This window comes from Ctenocephalides felis, unplaced genomic scaffold, assembly GCF_003426905.1.
Source record: "Ctenocephalides felis isolate EL2017-DRISC unplaced genomic scaffold, ASM342690v1 CF-g0.4_SCAFFOLD_01886, whole genome shotgun sequence".
Taxonomy (NCBI): domain Eukaryota; kingdom Metazoa; phylum Arthropoda; class Insecta; order Siphonaptera; family Pulicidae; genus Ctenocephalides; species Ctenocephalides felis.
In genome coordinates this window covers 114,249,868-114,271,018 of record NW_020538040.1, presented here as the reverse complement: position 1 = coordinate 114,271,018, position 21,151 = coordinate 114,249,868, and positions in this window count along the sequence as shown.

The following is a 21,151-nucleotide window of genomic DNA, read 5'->3' as shown; positions in this document are numbered from 1 at the left end:
ATTACTTAATGATCAATAATATATAGCAACTACACAGAGATTATGTAGAAGCATTTACAATACAATGTTAAACTTAAAAATAACGATCAATATGAATTACTTAATGATCAATAATATATAGCAACTACACAGAGATTGTGTAGAAGCATTTACAATAAAATGTTAAACTTAAAAGGAACGATCAATATGATTTACTTAATGATCAATAAAATATAGCAACTACACAGAGATTGTGTAGAAGCATTTACCATAAAATGTTAAACTTAAAAGGAACGATCAATATGAATTATTGAATGATCAATAATATATAACAACTACACAGAAATATTGTAAAAGTTTTCATAGGTATAATGAATTTACACGAACTGACTAATATTAATTTCTTAATGACTAATATTAATATATTAAAAAGAAAAGAAAAAAGTATAGAGTCTAAGTATGTAGTATTATAGAGTGTATACTAAAGATAATGGAATAGTATAATTAAAAGAAATGACAAATAATGAACAAATTTAAAAAGTTAAATCATACAGACATAAAATATATATATTGATATCAAAATTGATAGAAAACTAAATTCCAAGAATTAAAATTCATTTATGAGTCATGCTTCTTTAACATTAACTTTGCATTTCATAGTTATTTTGCTTTCCAATCAATCATTAATAAAGTTGCATTCTACAATATCTTGAATTGCTTATGATTCGATTGTGCAGCAGTCCTTTCGGCTGGAATGTTAAGAATATTTCTGAGCATTTTATACTCTGTTGCAATTTATACCTTAAATTATTGCATTGTTTGTCTATCCTTCTTAACTCCCTCAACATATAATGGATGTGTCATACATTTAAATGCCCTCGGCATCAAGACACTCCTATCCTTAGTCACTAGATTCTGCTGCAATTTGAATTCCCAAGAACATCTAATAAACATAACATGTTGTAATATAATATCAAGTCGTAATAGCAAATAGTAATAAAATATTCAGAATTATTATTACCCTTTCCACTGGAGTTCCAAAGTGTTCTCCTGGTCATATATCAGATTGTCTTTCTCTTCTTATATCACTGTGAACTATAAACATGAAAACTATTCTGTGAAATATAATTGGACGTTTCTAATTTGTTCACTTCACAAAGCCAGAAAGAAGTGCATTTTTATATTATTTCTGAAGTCACCACAAGTTGGTGCGTTACATTTTGCCATATGAAATTTCACATAAATGCTTACTTAAATACAATTAATTACAGAAACAACACGCGAAGGCAAACTACAAACTTTAATACAAAATGGCGAATGGCAAATCTAAGCGATCAATTTTGACGTTTAACATATTTAGTAGCAACATCTTTTTTTCGCTAAAAATAGTAGTCCTTTCCAAAACAGGGTAATATACATTTGTTCGGAGCATGGCCGGTAATCTCCGAACAAAACTCTGTAGCTCGATTTTACTTAGAGCTGCTCTCCCTTGGAGCGCTCTTGCAGCGATTTGGTACTCATCTGGTAAGAATTTCAACGCGGGCAATCAAACGATTTCGAGAACGTTCAGTTGCGCCTAGACAATATAATAATGCAGTTGCGTTTATAAGTGATTAAAATTAGTTTGCAAGCAAATAGTCGAAGTGTTACGTTCCAGGGTGTACTAATACCAAAAAAATGCAAAATGGCATGTATTTCCAGCGAGAAATGAAAAAGTACGTAATAAGAATAAAATAGCCAAACATTAATCACAAATAAATATTGTTTTGGATGTTGTAGATGTTTGCTATTTGGCTTGTCAAAACTAGTGTTTTCTACTAGAACCTATATAGTATGTAAAATGATTAAAAATATTTACGGGCCTTCAACAATAAGTAAGTATTTTTATCAATATGCATACTTCAAAATACTTGCATCTATTACTACTAGTCTGATATAAGTTTTTATTATAGCATAATAACTGAGACATTTAACAATGCTAGGAATTTTAAGGTTATAGTTATTGAAAGATAAAATTGCCGTCAGACTAACCAACTCACCGATAGGTAAGTTTTTAAGAATTATTCTTGTACTAATAATAAATGTTTGTAATAAATAATTTAACATTGATTTTTTTCAGCCGTTTATCTCTTGGAAGTAGTTATGAAACGGGTTTACTAAACACAAGTATTGATATGAAACGAATAAACAGGCAAAAACATTAATAAAGAAATTGCAAGCCAGTCTGAAACATGCTGAAATATTTGCTGATCTTCCACTGACATTGAATAATAGTATTCATAATGATATATTATGTCGGCTAAGAGAAGATACTGAATTATTAAATGGAAGGAAATTCATGCTTAATGATAAAATTCTAGCTAAGGGGTAATTTAGGTTTGGTTATGTTCCACGAAAAGTTTATGAGTAGTGATAGTTGCATTTTGATATTGCACAGAAATATTATTATCTGCATTGTTTAATGATCGTAAAAATAATTACATTGTACAGATTGACAGGAACTGTCGAATGGAAGAAAGTATATATTTACTAATCTCTTTTTTATTTAGAGGAATAAAACACCATTAACGTGCACCCCTTATTTCTGATAGAGATATTATTCTTAAATGTGTTATTGAAGATGCCATAAGAAACCTATTAAGTACTTCTACATTACTATTAATAATTTCCTTTTTTATGTTAATGATGATAATGACATTTAGTTCAACATTCAAATGAACATCAACACTAGTCGTAGAAAATATTAACAGAAACAAAACAGTAACTTAATTGTTAACTCGCATTATTCGAAAAAAATATAAACTGAGTTACTTGAGAAGATTATCGTATGCATTAATTTTGCAAATGATTTTTAAATATATATATATATTTTTACTTTTTTATATGAATATAATTATTTTTCTCTCTTTAGTTTCTAGAAATTTTGTTGCTTTTGCGAATAATGAAAGAGATCCGATAGTTTCTCAAATTTTTTGATTTATTTATTATTGAGATCGAATTATGAAATGTGTTTAAATTATTTATCTTAATCTAATTGTAATTATAAGTAATCTTTGCTCTAGAAATATAAATAAATATACCTATAATTATATATATATATATATATATATTAATTTTTTTTATAATTTTGATGTTGAAATATGTGATATTCAGTTTTCAGGGCAATACATCAATTAAAAAATTTGTATGACTTTAAAACATTTTTATTTTTTCCATACGTTTCGACACATTGTTTTGTGTCATCTTTAGTGGACCATAGTTCGAAAGAACAGATAGAAATTATTAAATAAAACTAATATATAAGAAGTGATATGGTATGAACTTACATGTAATTGAATTAATCTTAATTATTTCATAATATAAATGTTCACAATGCACAATCCTAATTATTTCATATTATAAATGTTCACAATGCACCAAAAAACCAATCCTTGTCATTTTAAATTGAACAATATATAAATTTTTGAATGAGATTTTTATGAATTTGTAAAGTACATCACGCTGTTCTGTGCTCCGATGCACGGGTGACGACTGAATGTACGTCAATGTGCGAACCACGTGTTGAGGGCTAGGTACAAGGCAAACGAACTGACCAAAGAATTTAAGATTTGACAACGCGAGAGGGTACATATAGTGAAATATAAAAACATGACAATTGTGAGGGTGGACATAATTGGTAAAATTGAGATAAAAATTAAAAGAAAAAGAAAAAGAAAAAAATACTACGTCCAGGCTTATTAAGAGGGAGTTGTTGGGCAATTGTGTATTACGTATTTTGTTGACAAATTCAAAGGAATTTTTAATAAAGAAAGGAGAATTAACCGTAACTAAGGAGAGGGGTTTGCTCAGAAATTTGGAAAAATTATTTAGTGGAGAATTCAAATCTGCAACTATAGGTCTAAAAGGTACATTGGTTTTGTGGATTTTTGGGAGACCGTATAATTTTGGGTTATTAGGATGTAGGTTTTTTACATTTTTTCACAATTAAAACTTACATTTTTTTACAATAGGTTTTTACATTTTTTCACAATTAAAACACATTACCAAACTTAATACGAAATTAATAACTAACATTAACAAACAGATTTTCTTAATAAGATGCAGAAAAGAAAGTATAATTCCTAAGTTCTATCAATTCAATACAGACAAATTTTCGCACTTACATAGTTCGCTAAAAAACAAATTTTCCTCCTTAAGTCTCCATTTGTTATCCATTGAAATCAAGAATTGTATCTGCAATGTCAATAATTTGAAACTAGCTATTGATAAAACGTACGCTTGGCTTACTCATACTGTTGAAGCGGAGATTCTGCAAAGCTTTTCTGAATACGAATCGACGCGTAACAACAAATTTTTCATTAAATTAAAAAATTCTTATAAAATTAAATTCGATAAATTATTGCAGTCTAAACGCAACCGTTCAAAAATAGTTTTAAATAGTACACTGATAAACAAATGGCTAAAAAATCTTTCCAGCGTCACAATTCCAGATAGATTACTTTACATTTTTGCACTAGGTCCCAACTTTGCTATCCCCAATAATTGCCACAATTTAAATTTTATTAAAGTTTTAAGCAGACTAGAAGCTGACCTTCATAATATCAAAAATCCTGAAGTAAAATCTAACATTCGTTCCCATTTTTGCAAAAATTTTCTCTCCTACATCAAATCCTTTAACTCCAAAAAAATTGTTGATTACAAAGATATTTTAAGAGACATAAAACTTTGTAAAAACTTTCTCAAAGATAATCCGAATATTTTGGTAACCAGAGTAGATAAAGAAAATGTCACAGTAATTCTCGACAAAACTACCTGATAAAATTATTACAAAACTACTGATAAAATTATTACTAACTGGTACCAAAAACCAACGTGGTCTGGCAGATATCTCAATTTCCATTCTTATCATCCCACTAACATGAAAATCGGTACCATTATCAATTTAGTTGATTATGCTATTCTCTTGTCAGATAAAAAATTTTGGCCTTTTAACTTATCTCTAATCCACAGAACCCTATTAAATAATTGCTATTCTCCACATCTTATAAAATCAGTAAGACTTTCAGTCCTTAACACAAAACATAATCATCCTTCCCTCGAGTCTCAGAAAAAAGAAGAAAATAAGTTAATTGGCACTATTTGTCTCCCTTACATTAAAAATCTCTTTCCTATTTGGAAAAAACTATTTGAATTCGCGGAATTGCGTTTAGTTTGCAATATTCAGATCAGACCCTTAACTTTTTATTTTCGAACTTAAAATCACCGACAAGTTTAGATCGTATTTCTAACATCGTGTATAAAATTGACTGTACAAATTGTGAGGCCACTTATATTGGCGAAACTGGACAACATCTAAAAAAACGTCTTAGACAACATTATAACAATTCCAAAAATAAAAATCAAAATCAAACAATGATAACTGACCACATACAAAGTTTCAATCATATTTTCAATTTTGATGTGGCCACAATTTTATATCACGAATCGAATACATCTCAGAGACGCTTTTCAGAATCATGTCTAATACACCTTTATAAAAATAGCTTAAACAAAAGATTGGATACTTCCTCACTGTGCGAGAATTACCAAGTAGTCTTAAACAATGTCTCGAAATTCATACCTTTAAAATAGTTACCTATCATGATCGACGTTTAATTATATTAATTTTAATGCCAATTTTTCTTTTTCTTTTAATTTTTATCTCAATTTTACCAATTATGTCCACCCTCACAATTGTCATGTTTTTATATTTCACTATATGTACCCTCTCGCGTTGTCAAATCTTAAATTCTTTGGTCAGTTCGTTTGCCTTGTACCTAGCCCTCAACACGTGGTTCGCACTTTGACGTACATTCAGTCGTCACCCGTGCATCGGAGCACAGAACAGCGTGATGTACTTTACAAATTCATAAAAATCTCATTCAAAAATTTATATATTGTTCAATTTAAAATGACAAGGATTGGTTTTTTGGTGCATTATGAACATTTATAATATGAAATAATTAGGATTGTGCATTGTGAACATGTATAATATGAAATAATTAGGATTAATTCAATTACATGTAAGTTCATACCATATCACTTCTTATATATTAGTTTTATTTAATAATTTCTATCTGTTCTTTCAATCTAGAGTCCACTGAAGATGAAACAAAACAATGTGTCGAAACGTATGGAAAAAATAAAAATGTTTTAAAGTCATACAAATTTTTTAATTGATGTATTGCCCTGAAAACTGAATATCATATATATATATATATATATATATATATATATATATGTATATATATATATATATACATTTCTATTTCTTTTGTGTTTAGCTTATAAGGATGAATCTTTTGTAACCATGTGTGTAAAATACTATTGTTAAAAATAAACGCTTTTTAAAATTCAATTTCTTTTTTTTTTAATTTTGAATTCAAACGGTCTATAATATTGGTGCATTTCTATAGTATTTTTTGTACGCACCCGTTCTACGATCGACGCGTGCGCACCAAGGGAGAGCAGCTCGAACTAACTAAGTTGACAGTTAACGTGGCAACGAAATTTATTTATTTATTTATTTATTTATTAATTTTACAAGCCGTCGGTATAATATTTAATATTATAATAAGGCTTAAGTCAATATTTTATAGGTTTAATATAATTTAATTAATTATTAGCTATTTTATTACTTAATTTATTTACTATAAACCTATTTATATTTACTTAATTATAATTTTTTTTTTTTTTTTTTTTTTAAATATAACTAGTTTGTTTGTTACAAGTGTTTTTAAAAATTTAATAAGTAATTTTAATAAGCTTTACAATACATACTTTTACAATATTAACAAATTTTAGGTTATTTTATGATATTTTAACAAATTTAAGTATCTTATATTATTGTAATTATTATTATTATTAATATTATCATTATCATTTTTATTGTTATTGTCAAATATTTTTACATTTTTTTTTTTATTTTATAAATTTTTAGGTATTTTGATGAAGGAAATATTTTGTTTCACAATTTTTAAGTGTTTTTAAATATAAGTTTTTGGTTAACTAATTAATAAGTATTTTAACAATAACAGTCAAAATAAAAAAATTAAAATTTTGTTTCACAATTTTAAAGTGTTTTGAATTATAAGTTTTTAGTTAACTAATTATTAAGTATTTTAACAATAACAGTCTTATGAAAATAATAATTAAGAAAAAAAAAAAAAAAAAAAAAAAAAAAAATTTTTTCAAATTTTTTTTTTTTTTTAAATTGTAAGTGTTTAATTAACTAATTATTAAGTATTTTAACAATATAACAATAACGGTTATATAAAAAAAAAAATAAACAAAGAAAGAAATAATAATAATAGTAATTTAGAAGTATTTAGTTTAATGAACGAATTATGTTGTCACGAGCATAGTACACATAGACATGGCTGGTAAGTGACATCAGTTAGTTTGGGCCCGTAGATTCGGAGGGATTTTTGCCATCGTCGATCCATCGATCTTGCTGCTGCCTGTAATAGAGAAATTTCTTCGAGCGGGAAAAGTCGCGTTGATGATTAGTTGAGATTTTCGGGAAAGTAATTTGAAAAATCGAAATTTAAAAACTCCAGAGGGCTATAAAAAGTTAAATCCTTTAACGCATTACTTAGTACTTTATGAAATTTCATGTTATCAAGGGTACGAACACGTAACGGCAGTTTATTCATAAATTGTATACCCATACCGCAGATAGTATTAAAGGAGCTGTGTAGTTTATAGGTCCTGCCTTTAATTATTTTATGTCTCGTATTGTGCTTGGTATTTGACATCGAAGACAAATTAAAAGAGTCTGGATTATTTTTTATGAAATTAAGTGTGACTAGAACAAATATACTCGGTACTGTTAAAATTTTTTGTTCATTGAAGATATTACGGCATGATGTCTTGGAGGATAGTGAAAAAATTATTCGAATTGCTCTCTTTTGAAGTTTAAAAACTTTAATTAGTTCATTAGAGAAACCCCAAAATTGGATACCGTAAGCAATGTGTGAATAGAAATTTGCGTAATAAATAGAAAGTAAACTGGATATTCCAATTTTTGATTTAAGGGTTCGCAGGATAAAGCATGTACGCGTTAATTTGAAGCATAAATGGTTGGAAACGTGTTCAGATCAGTTAAGATTCTTATTGATATAAACTCCAAGAAATTTAGATACTGAAGAGGAGTCAAATGAATAGTTATTAATTGTAAATGAGGAAATATCATTCGCTACGCGCGTTGCTGTACAGAAAGAAATAATTTGGGTTTTGTCGTTGTTTAAAAGAAGATTATTTATATTGAACCATTTCGAAACGGAATCCATGACACTGTTCAATTTCGTTACGAGATCATCGTATGTTCTAGCTTTGATGGTTAGACAAGTGTCATCAGCGAACAAAATAAAGTCACAAAGATTTGAGCAATTAGGTAGGTCGTTAATGTAAAGAAGAAATAGGAGCGGTCCAAGAATTGATCCTTGTGGGACACCCATTTTCACGTTTAATTTCCTGGATATAACTTTACCACCGGTGCTATTGTCCAAATATACGCTTTGAGTTCTGTTTGTTAAATAAGATTTTAGTAATTTAAGCGAGCCAGAACGAAAACCATACATTTCTAACTTATCAATGAGAATATTGTGAGATATACTGTCGAACGCTTTGGAGAGATCGCAAAAGACGGCTACACAATAACTTCCATCTTCAAATGAGTTAATAACATTTTGGATGAGGCTAAAAACCGAGTGCGATGTAGAGTGTTTTTTCCGAAAACCATGTTGGTTGTGAAACAAAATATTGTATTTATTTAAGAACCCAGAGATTCTGACGTGCAAAATTTTTTCAAACACCTTATCAAAAGAATTAAGAAGAGAAATAGGTCTGTAATTGCTCACAATATTTTTATCGCCTTTTTTATGAAGAGGGCGGATTTTGGAGTGCTTAAGGTGGTTTGGATAAACTCCCAGCTCAAAGCATTTATTAATACATATTAATAGGTTATCAATAAAAAGGGGATAGAATTCTTTAATGATGCATGTAGGAATTTCATCCGGTCCCGCGGAATAGGAAGATTTAATAGCTTTAAATCTTCCTATTCTAATTCCTATTCCTAAAATATGCCCCGAGAGAGCGATCTATATACTCTTCTTTTATCTATGGTTCGGAGATAACTCCCCATGAATAGATCCATAGATAAACAAGTTAATAGATCGCTATCTCGGGCGATTTGACGTTACACTCATTTTAATTTACGAATTGTTCACAACATGGCAGCACATGTACATACAGTATGTAAATTAACCCCTGGTATTACTTCTACATTTGTACATATAATCAATATAGCCAAAAAATCTGAAAAAAATTTAATATTTGAAATAAGAACAAAACATACGAAATACAAAATATATTTTCAAATATATCATAGACATTTTTTAAGAATTACAAACTAAACAGAAATAACTGACTACTATTAATTAAAGTATATTATACATAGATAAAAGAAGAGTATATAGATCACTCTCTCGGGCCATATTTCGTTGCCACATTCCTGTGTTAGTTGAAGCACCTCTTTACAGATGGCACTAGTCGCCTGAACGGGTGCGTATACAAAATACTATAGAAATGAACCAAAATTATATGGACCGTTTTAATTCAAAGTTTAAAATTTAAAAGAAAGAAAAATTAAATAATTTTTAGAAGCAATATTTCACAAAAGCATCTTACGTTTTGGGGTTATACAAAATACTATAGAAATGAACCAAAATATATGGACCGTTTTAATTCAAAGTTTAAAAAAAGAAAAATTGAAAAAAAAATAAATAAATTTTTAGAAGCATTTATTTTTCACAAAAACATTCTACGTTACATGGGGAGTTATCTTCGAACAAATGCGCGTTGCACTGTTTTGGTCTTGAGTAGTGTCAATTTTTAAAAACAGATGGCTCATGTGCACTCATTTCAACTACAAATTGTTCGTGGTTCGTGCAAGTAGCTGTCAAGTATTTGATCGCTGTACGCTTTATGTTTACTTATCTATGGCTGTACGAATAACCTAAGCATAACCTAAGCATAACCCGTATTGTTTCTAATAATTTAATTGTGTTTAAGTGAACATTTAATTGAAATTTAATATGACAAAGTGTTTTTATAGTACCCAAAAAAATGTCAAGTGCGGGTTAAAATATTCAGCTTTTCCAATACCAGTTCCCGCAAAGGTATTTTTTTTTATAATAATTGCAGCAATTATTATATATAATCAAGATATTTCAACATGTTATTATATTGAATAGGTGGCTTGAGGGTACCTGCAAATTGCTGCAAAATGCACGAACAAGGCGCAGGAGTACTTTTGACACCCAAGGAATGCATGACGCGTTCAAAACTTTATTCAAGGAGATAGGATAAGAATAATTCATAAACAATGCAATAATTTAAGGAACAAATTGTAACAGAGTATTAAATGTTCTAAGAAGTGTTAAAATTTAAGAGGAAGAAAATTCACAGCCGAGGACATATTTCTTGCTTTATATCTGTACAAATAGTCTCCAAAGCCCTACTATTTTTGGTGACAAATATTTATTTTGCCATGTCTTCAAACATTGAGAAAGTTGCATTCAGAGATACAATAGTATAGCAGTGGTAATGAGTGTCTATTTAAAACATTAGGTTGAGCTATTTCTCCTAAAAAGTATTAGTACCAGATACTGGTGTTTTGATGTTTGATGAAATATCATCATCTTCAGAATTGTTATATGATTGGATTGAATCTCATATTGTTGATATTGCAAAACAGTTATTTAGTATTGGTTTAAATGTTCATGAATGTAAGTTCATTGTTATATTTAGTATTATTATTATTTAGTATTAGTATTAGTTATTTACTATTGGTTTAAATGTTCATGAACGTAAGTTCATTGTTATATTTACTAGGATTATCTATTACATTAGTAAATGTAAACACTTATAAAGCGAGTCTATACCATACATAATATTTTAATGTATTTTGATTGAAGATTAGTATTATAATATTCTTCAAATAAAACTTGAGCAACATCCTAATATAATGTTTAAATTCAAGATATATCTGTTACCGACCTTGGGAATCAAAAATATTGCTTTTATCTTTCAATTCATAAACAATTGTATGTGCATAAAACATTATTCTGTTCATTGTAAACACTTTGTTGATCTTTGATGGCAAATTCAATGATGTTTGCATGATGAAACATGGTTAAATGTAATGTTATAAAATACTCATACAGAAACTATTCAAAGGTTTCGTTAAATGCAACTTTTCTATTAATTGATTAGATAGCAAAATAACTATTAAATGCAGAATTAATAAAGAACAATGTCTCGTAAATGAGTTTTAATCCTAGGAATTTGGATTTCTCTCAATTTTGATATCAATATATATATATATTATGTTTTTGTAACTTTTTTGTTTGTGAAGTATTTGTACTTTTTAACAAATTTTCTGTTCTTTTTAACCTTTTGAATTTTTGTATTATTTGTCATTCCTTCTAAATTTGTCATTTCATCGTGTGCTCTTGTGCTTTTAGTTTCTTCTTAGATTTTAAGTTTTTAATATATTAATATTAGTCATTAAGTAATTAATGAGTCAGTTATTTCTGCTTAGTTTAATTAAATACTTATGTGGTTTTCTCCACTTAGATCTTTACTTTTTGAGATATAATTTATTCATAATTATAATACTTATAATTATGTATAATAATTATTATATTTTTAAACATTCCATAACTGTAATTATAATTGTTGAAATAAACATAATTTTAATTGTTCTTTAAACATATGTAAGATGTACATAGATATATTTGAAAATATATTTTGTATTTCGTATGATTTGTTCTTATTTCCAATATTAAAAATTATTCAGGTTTTTTGGGCTGTATACGATACGTACAAAATTTAGAAGTGATATCAGGGGTTAATTTAAATATTGTATATGTGCTGCCATCTATTTTTAATTTGTATTTCAATCGAGGTAACGTCAAATCGCCAGACATAGCGATCTATTATACTTGTTTATCTATGCTACGTTATATCTACATAGTAGTTCTCTTTATAAACAATGCACACATAGCATAGAAATGTACATAAATATACACATTATCCACAATGTATATATACAGGGCCGGTCCTGCCTTAAATGCAATGCATGCAAAAAATTCGGGCGCACGCCTTAGGGGGCGCCAAAACGGGGTTTGGAAATTGAATTTATAATATATCATTTTTTATTTTTTTAAATATAATATCTAGATTATAATACTTAATAGATTATAATAAACAATCCAACTTAACTATGAGTCATAAAAGGCATATTCAGTTTGCAATGTGATATCAATAGAAACAATTAACCAAATAATAACTCTGCAAATTTGTAAATTATTGTTCCGCTTGTTGTTCAATGTACTCTTAAATGTTTTTCTTCGTTTGAAGTTAATGTGGAATCGAAAAAGAAAATATTTAGTGCAAACCTACGAAAGATTAAATTAATCATTGATCGTTATTGATGAAAAATGGCAAGCTGATTTAGTTAAAATGGAACTTGTTAAAGAAATATATACTAATTATAATAGAGAAAATGGAAAATGTATGAAAAATATTCCGAAAAATTGTATTGTAACTTTTGTTTTTGTTGCAAACATATCACATCTGATGAACTTTGAACGTTGAAGACATGCGTGGTTAGGTTTATGGAGCAAATATGAAAAATGAAAGCAAAATGTACTTAGGAATAAAAATCTTTAAGCTTTTTTTACACATAATTTAATTATTAACTATGCAGAAATAATACAGATACAAATATAATTTGTTTGTTTCAGTATAGTTAAGGGAATATGTAATTTCGTTGCATCTTTTACAAATCTTTGGACAACACTTTAAAAAGTTTAACTTTAAAATAACAATCTGATACTCTGAATATGATGGGAAAGTAAAGCTGAATTCAATTCGGCTCTTACGATATCAAAAAAGGAGAAGTTTAATTCAATTTTAGATATTGTAAATTTTAGATATTGTAAATAATAAAAAAAATTAATTAAAATAAAATTTAATTTAAAACATGAAATAGTTTGAAACATGAAATGCGTGTTATGCCTTTTTTTGCTCTTTTGGCGTGATAGGTTGCTGCATAGATTAAATCGCATAATAAATAAGTTGAATGTTTCAAAATCACAAATATTAATATTACACCTATGTTAGAAATAATTGAGAATTCAAAAATATTTGATTATGATCAACCCGCGAATAGTCTCGATTTTTTAAATAAATTTAAAATCAATGTATTTTATACGCTTTTAGATTATATCTAATTTTTTGGCAACTAAAGTGTGTGTACAAAAATCCAGAATGATTAAAAATAAATTAAAAAGAATAAAGCAAATGTTTATATAAATTCAATAAAAAACTGTTAATTAATAAATAAAAATTATTGGGGGGGGGGCGCTAAAACAAATCTTGCATGCGGGCGCTGAGGACCCCAGGACCGGCCCTGTATATATATATATATATATATATATATATATATGTATATATATATATATATATATGTATATATATATATATATATATGTATATATATATACATTATCCACAATTTATATATATATATATATATTAGGGTGGTCCTTAACAAGGACATTTTCGAATTTCTTTGCTCCCAGGGGCGAAATTGCTTCCAAATAAAAAAAAAATGATTCTCTGAAAGTTTTAGCTCTTTTTATAAACATTTAGATAGAGCGCACAATAAAAATTACTTGCATCTGTTTGTTACTAATATGTGCTCAAGAAATGTCAATCTATAAATTCGTGCGCCATCTGTGATCATTTATCGTGAACTCAAATCGTATGATACATAAGAATATTTATAAACCACATAACATGCACATAACCTCTTATTAAATACATGTGAGCTGTTCTATAAATCTATTCATCATGGCATCAAGAATAATTTTGCAGCAAAATATTTATTTAATTGGTGACGATATTTTGCTGCAAAATTATTCTTGATGCCATGATGAATAGATTTATAGAACAGCTCACATGTATTTAATGAGAGGTTATGTGCATGTTATGTGGTTTATAAATATTCTTATGTATCATACGATTTGAGTTCACGATAAATGATCACAGATGGCGCACGAATTTATAGATTGACATTTCTTGAGCACATATTAGTAACAAACAGATGCAAGTAATTTTTATTGTGCGCTCTATCTAAATGTTTATAAAAAGAGCTAAAACTTTCAGAGAATCATTTTTTTTTTATTTGGAAGCAATTTCGCCCCTGGGAGCAAAGAAATTCGAAAATGTCCTTGTTAAGGACCACCCTAATATATATATATATATATATATATATATATATATATATATATTATAACATTATATATGATTATAATAGATGGTAGTAAGCTGTATAAACTATGTGCAAAAAGTAAAAAATAAATGTACACGCTATCCACAATGTATATATATATATATATATATATATATATATATATATATATATATATTTATGAATATGTGTGTGTGTGTGTGTGTGTGTAATATCATTTTAGCATATCAACATTTCAAGCTGAGCACAAAAAGAATAGAAATGTACATGAAAGTATATTATATATATATATATATATATATATACATATACATATACAGTAGAACTCCAATTATCCGAACTCCGACTATCCGAACTCCAACTATCCGAACTCCGACCATCCGAATCGCCGATTATCTGAATCACTTTCAGAAAAAAAATTGTCCAAAAAAAGTCTAAGTGCGCTATTATTCTTCCACCAGCAAAGCCAGTGCAGGCACATTGTTTGTTTTGATTTGACGGAGATGTTTACAAAACAATGATTTTTATTTCTAAACTTGTACATAAGTACATTTTATATTTAAAACATGTAAAAATGTCATGTTTCTTTCATTTAATTCATTAAAAAAATAGTGCAATATCAAAACGTAACTTTATTTCTCTCCAATGGCAATTTTAAAAACAAACTCCGATTATCCGAATATTTGATTATCCGGATGGGTCCCGGTCCCCATTAATTCGGAAAATTGGAGTTTTACTGTATAACCACAATTCATACCTGCATATATGTATATATATATATATCACCGGTGAATGTGCACATTTACCGGCTCATTTGGCGAATGTGAGTTCAACTCGCGCATGTGCGGGTGAAATACTAATTCATATATTTATATTTATGTTTATATTTATATTATTTATTTTAGTCATATGCATATTAATATTCATTATTTATTATTCACTATTAACTATTAACTATTTATCAATTCAAAATTTATCTATGAACTATTAACGATGAACTATTAACTATTAACTATTTAATTAATAACTATTAACTATTTAACCATTAACTATTACCTATTTAACTATTTTTAATTCACTATTTACTAATAACTATTCACTATTGGCTATTATCTATTCACTATTCAGTTATCACTATTCGATATTTACTATTAACTATTCAGTTATCACTATTCACTATTTTACTATTTAACTATTTACTATTAACTATTAACTATTCATTATTCTTTATTTACTATTAACTATTCAGTTATCACTATTCACTATTTACTATTAACTATTCAGTTATCACTATTCAATATTTACTATTAACTATTCAGTTATCGCTATTCACTATTCATTATTTTATTATTCAACTATTTACCTATTAACTATTAACTATTCACTATTTAACTATCCACAATTCAACTATTATTAATGCACTATTTACTAATAACTATTCACTATTTAGTATTTGACTATTCAGTTATCACTATTCACTATTTACTATCAACTATTCACTATTTAACTATCCACAATGCAACTATTCTTAATGCACTATTTACTAATAACTATTCACTATTTACTACTTGACTATTCAGTTGTCACTATTCACTATTTACTATTAACTATTCACTATTTAACTATTTACTTTTTAACTATTAACTAGTTACTTAAACTATTAACTATTTACCTATAACTATTGAACTATAAACTATTCACTTTTTAACTATTCACTACTCACTATTTAACTATTCTAAATTCACTATTAAATATTTTACTAACAATTAACTATTTAATATTAATTATTCACTTTACACTATATTAAAACGTTACTATTCAACTATTTACTATTAAATATTTAGTGCGCATGCGCCAAATACGCAAGATGTTCACGAGACCGCTCCAAGTACGCACGCACACCATTATTTTAATTTGATTGTTTGAGAACTTCACATTCACCTAGCGTTTTGGACATTAGCACATTCACCAAGAGTGCACATTTACCGTAACATATATATATATATATATATATATATATATATATATATATATATATTAGGGTGGTCCTTAAAATGGTCATTTTTGAATTTCCTTGCTCCCAGGGGCTCAAATGGTTCCAAATAGATAAAAAACAATTCTCTGAAAGTTTTAGCTCTTAATATTAAGGTTTAGATAGAGCGCAATTCAATCAAAGTTTTGTATGGAAATAGCACGAAAAAATTTTCAAAAATTTTAAAAATGTTTTTTTAGATGTAATTTAGCGAACAAATGAATGAATAAAACTCATTCATTTGTCGCTAAGTTATACCTAAAACATTTTTTTTTAATTTTCAAAAAATTTTCCATGCTCTTTCCATATAAACTTTGATTGAACTGCGCTCTATCTAAACGTTAATATTAAGAGCTAAAACTTTCAGAGAATTTTTTTTATCAATTTGGAACCATTTGAGGCCCTGAGAGCAAAGAAATTCGAAAATGACCATTTTAAGGACCACCCTAATATATAATTTACATATATATTTATTTTGATTAACATTAAGTTACATAATATCTATGATGTACAGTCTTTATTTGGGAATCTTTTCTGCGCTATTATTAATGTGCATTCAAATGTTGGTTCAAAATGTCGTTATTATTATTGTCTTAAAGAAAAACAAATCATTGATATTATTATAACAGTACTTAAGGTAAATGTACCATATTACGGGATGTTAAGAAACGTTTGACTTTAAAGACGAATTTTAGAGAAAATAGGAAAGTGGACGAACTAAATCTGTTATATTTTATTAATTAGACTTTTAAGATTATTATAAAACTATAATATTATTTTTCGTCGTAGAACGTCATTTATAGAAATAATCGGCATTTTGCTGAATCACGCGTTTGTCCCTAATTCCGTGATAAAATTCGGCTCGTGAATATAATGCCGGGAGTCGTTGTACGTTATTCCGTGATAGCGCACGATGCTTACATTTTTGATCGTATTGCCTTGATAAATATAGTTATAAACTAGCTGTAAGTGGAATTCTGTCTTAAGGCAATTAAGGCATCGTGCCTTGAGGCAAATTGCTGGAACTTCCCGTACCAAAAATTATTATTTTTTTAAAAACAATTAACATTTTTGAAAAAATTTTACTTCGAAAAAATAAGATGTTTAAGAAACTATACATTGGACAAAAAATTATTTTTTTGAAAAAAAAAATTAATTTTTTTTTTTTAAATTTTTTTTTTTTTGAAAAAAATTTTTTTTCTTTATTTCGACATATTTTGGAAGATCTAAACTTTTTTTTAAAGCAATCGTACTGCTTTAACTGCATAATGACGAAATATCAAAGCGCGTAAGCGCCGCGTCGCCGTCTAACGCGTAAACATTGGTACGGAACCCATTGGAATGTAAACCAAATTTATACTTATTGTTAAAATCTCTATAAAATATCTGATAATTTGATGTGCATATGTCTAATGATCATTTTTGACCGCCAAATGATTTTTTTTTCACTTTTTTCATTAGATCTCCGAAACCGCTAGACCTGCCTTTATGAAAATTTGATCGGTTGTTCACCTTGTCAATACAAGTAAAATGTTTTTTGAATTATTAAAATCGGACGCTCCGTTCTCTTAAAAACTGAGTTACCGTTTTTGGCACTTTTTGCCTCGTATCTTCGGAACGGCTAGACCTGCCTTCGCCAAAAATTAATCAGCACCTCTCCTTATCAATACGAATCGAATGTTTTTTGAATTATTCAAATCGGTTGATCGGTGTTCCCGAAATCGTCGACGAAAATACACACACACACACACATACATACACACACACATACATCCATTTTTTTCTAAGGTATGCCAAAATATTCAGAAACCTTTGAAACGTCGAGAAATGCAAAAATTTTCATTTTCGATTTTTTTGCGATTACTATAACTTGCCCTACGGGAAGTTAAAAAGGGTTATAAAAAGTGCGGTTAATTATGAATTAATACTTTGATATGATTTTAAACATTTATTTAGTTTTACAAAAGTCATAAAATTATAAGAAGTTAAAAAACTTCTAAAATAAAAATAAAATAAAAGCTGGTATTATTATAGTAATAGCAGTATAATTATCATTATCAATACTGTTTCGGTAAATCAAATAAATGAAACAATAAAGGAATAATTTTTAACGGCAATTAAACAAAAATATAAACTTAAAATAAATATAAAATTTAAACTCAAAGTAAAAAAATTAAACTTGTAATAAAAGTTACAATTCTGTCAACAAACATAAATATTTAAAGACTTTACAATAATCTTTAAAGACTTTCAAGTTAACAATAACTACTAGCTCAAATTAGGTTTGATTGGGAATTTTGTATGTTTTAGAAGCTTTAAAATACATTTAATATAATATGGCAAATTTCTTTTAAAGCCTTTTTTCAGGGTTTTGGGTGAATATTTAATTGGAGCCATCGTTCTTTGAAAAACTAAGAGTCCGATTTGAAATCATACTCAAATAAATTTACTGATCTTGAATATAATTTTAATAATATTTAATAAATTGTATTAGACTATTAGAAAGTTACTGCATTTAAGAGTAGCCTCGGCATCTTATTTTCGAGTAATTGCAATTCATATTAATTTAATAACTTACGATGTATGTTTGTTTTAATAATATGCAGGTTATATAATGGTTATATTCCAAAAGCTTAATCGGATTAAAACTATCGTGTTAACAGGAATGTCCCTAGATCTCTGCATACATACATACATAACAGTGCCCTAGTAAATCCGCGCCCTATAAGTACCGTGCGCTATACGGGGTATACCTGTATTTTTATTCAATTTATATAATAGAAATAATTGATCATAGATGAAAAGGTAGAAATTAATGATACTCTCATTACTACAATATTCTAGGTATATTGGAACAATGCAAATAAGTGAAAAAAATCATGTACTTGCTTACTGAAGAGTAGTCATTTCAAACTCAATTATTAGGGTTAAAAATTAAAAAAAAACATATACCGTAATTACGTTACAGTATTCTGTAGTCATTAACAAACTTAATAACACCAGAAACACCGCCGAATTTAAGCACAGTTGAAAATAAAAGATGAAACTATTTCAAGTCTGCTTCTCGTAATTGCGGGATACTCACGGAATTAGGTTCACTGGTTCAGTTGTGTGAACCTAATTACGGGAGTCATGAAATTGATGATTTCTTGACAAATATATGCTCGATTTAACTATAAAACTAATCTCTTATTATTACTGATCAAAAATTTCACACATTTGAATCGATTAAGCTTGTCGGAATCAAATAAAAACCTTAAGCAATGGAACCGTCACATAACCTAACTCGCTAACAAGCCAGTACGAAATGGCGATCGGGTTACGACCGATGCTTTCAAAAGCTTTTTACGGCTTAAAAACTAATATTTGAATTCGAAAATCGTACTATTTTATTAAGATTCAAATTATAATTGATGTGCTGTTGAATAAAATTATTATTTATTGACCGTTTTCTTATTTTGCGATCAAAATGAAAAACTCCCGTAATAATGTACTATCCCGGAATAGTGTACGTTTACCTTAATACCTTAATACCTTAATAGTTTTCTTATAGCATCTACAATAAGAAATTTTAGAGTAAAGCTATTGACATCTCTTTCAGAATAGTCAAATACAATAAGCAGTGTACATTAAGGGTGTTTTGTCCCTTTGCACTAGCTAGAATTTTATCATTAATCATGATTATACTTTGCCTGTCATTTGACAGTTCCTGAAAATCTATACAATGTGATTCCCTTTATCATCATTAAACAACGCAGATAATAATATTTCTTGTAATATCAAAATGAAATTATTAATACTTAAAAACTTTTCCTGTGACATAGCCAAACCTAAATTAACCTTTGCACTAGCTAGAATTTCACCAAAAATTGAGAATTTCCTTCCACTTACGATTATATCATTAGTGTTTTTAGTATGTTCTCCAAACTGACTTTATATATAATTACGAGTCCTACTGTTCAATATTAGTCGGAGATCAGCAACAGCACATTTCAGACTTCATTCTTATTGTTTTTTCCTGTGTATTCATTCATGTCATATCAATACTTGTATCCTTGTGAATGTGTTTAGTAAACCGTCTAAACATTTTACAAATAAGCGTATTTTCCTTTTAAACTGCTGAAAAAATAGATGTAGAACTATTAGTTATGAACCTACATTATTAGAACAAGAATAATTTATATTTAATTATTTAATAACATACCTTTCAGAGAGCTGACAGGAATTCTCTCTGTCTATTTATAACCTTAAAACTTCTAGTATTGATATAGTTAAATGTCTCAATTATTTCTGAATTATTAAATTGTAATGAAAAATCATATCAGAATAGTACAATAAAATGAAAGTAATTTGAAGTATGCATATGAATAAAAGTACTCACTTAGATTGAAAGCAGGAAAATATTATTAACCATTTTACTTTTACTTCGTCGTTCTCGCTGGAACTACATAATACATGCATTTTTCTTGGTATTTCTTCATCGTTAAACAATGCACTTGGGCAGCTTATTTGTTTTTTACTTTAACCCTCCGTCGGTCGGCGTGGTCTGGCCAGACTTTTTTCGACTTCAATTAGAAAAAAAAATACTTCTAGTAATCCTATCAACTTGAAATTTCTTGACCTTTCCTAAAATTTCATTAGCTGTCGATCAATGAAAAAATCAGGACGAAAAAATGTACAGAAGGATAATTATAAGGATTTAATTTTTTTTATACTTCGAACGGTCGGAAAGGTCTGTCTAGACCACCCATACATTTTGTATGAAATATACGCTTTTT